The 1,155-nt window shown below is 27.5% G+C and overlaps 1 pseudogene; it reads left to right on the forward strand.

The window, feature by feature from the left end:
- Positions 1–653, forward strand: LOC113858351 (annotated as a pseudogene).
- Positions 654–1,155: the final 502 nt, after the last annotated feature.

Raw genomic sequence — 1,155 nt, forward strand, 5'->3', positions numbered from 1 at the left:
ATGGGACTTGGAAGTTGCATAACTCAGGTACTTTATTATTTACTTGATATGATACACGAAATGATTATTGGTTACGATTCTTCAAAAAATTTTGTTTTATTTTTTTTTTAACTAAAACAAATCATCTTATTAAAATGTCATGACCATACCGTACCATAAGGTATCTTTTCTTTAAAAGTTCATTGAAGCAGGTTGTTAGTCACATCACAAATAGCTATATATATATATATATATATATATATATATATAAAAGCAAGCAATATAAGTCTTTATAATTTATATTTCTGTTTATGAAATGAAAGAAAATAACAATGTTTTGTGAATTTTTAGAATGTGAAATTACTGCAGGCAAGATTCAAGAAGGTCTCTGTCACAATTATGAGGTTATTTTTTGTGTTAACTACTCGGTGGGGATTGGAATTGGCATAGGAATCATTGATATTTATGATGAAAACAATCCCACTGCGCTTATTGTGGAAGGAATCTTCAATACTGCATCGTCTGAAATTTTAATTTATATGGCACTTGTTGATCTTCTTGCAGCTGATTTTATGAGTACAAAGATGCAAAATAGTGGTAGGCTTCGATTAGGATGCAATGTATCTCTTCTTCTTGGAGCTGGTTTTATGTCACTTATAGCTAAATGGGCTTAATCTAAGTATTTTTGTTTTCTAACGTGGCGTAAATATCAATGAAATTTGTTTTGAAGTCTTTCTGGTAGAATAAATAATTAGTTTTTATTCTAATTAAAGTCTTTAATTATATTCTAAATAGGCTTAGCTGAGTTTATTTGTGAACAGTTTGACATTGAACAAGTAGATTCATGTTCATCAGTGAAGTTATTCTCCTTAACATGTTTATTTTCATTTAAAAATACTTTGAAAATCAAGATATTTATAGACATTCATTCGTGCTTTAATTTCTCACTATGTGTCACATAATAGCACAATTTAACAACAACATATTAGAAAAATCATAAACTATTCAATTCACTACTAAAACTCATGAAATCAATTGCATTCTTTCACTTTGGTTATCTAATTTCACAAAAAAATATAAGTAAAAATTTATCACTTTCAGATTTCAGAATAAGTCCTAAACATTCTCTACTACTCATAGTAACTTACTACTCATAATCATTTAAATAGAAAAATC

This window comes from Abrus precatorius, unplaced genomic scaffold (assembly GCF_003935025.1).
Source record: "Abrus precatorius isolate BTA unplaced genomic scaffold, Abrus_2018 Scaffold1, whole genome shotgun sequence".
NCBI lineage: Eukaryota > Viridiplantae > Streptophyta > Magnoliopsida > Fabales > Fabaceae > Abrus > Abrus precatorius.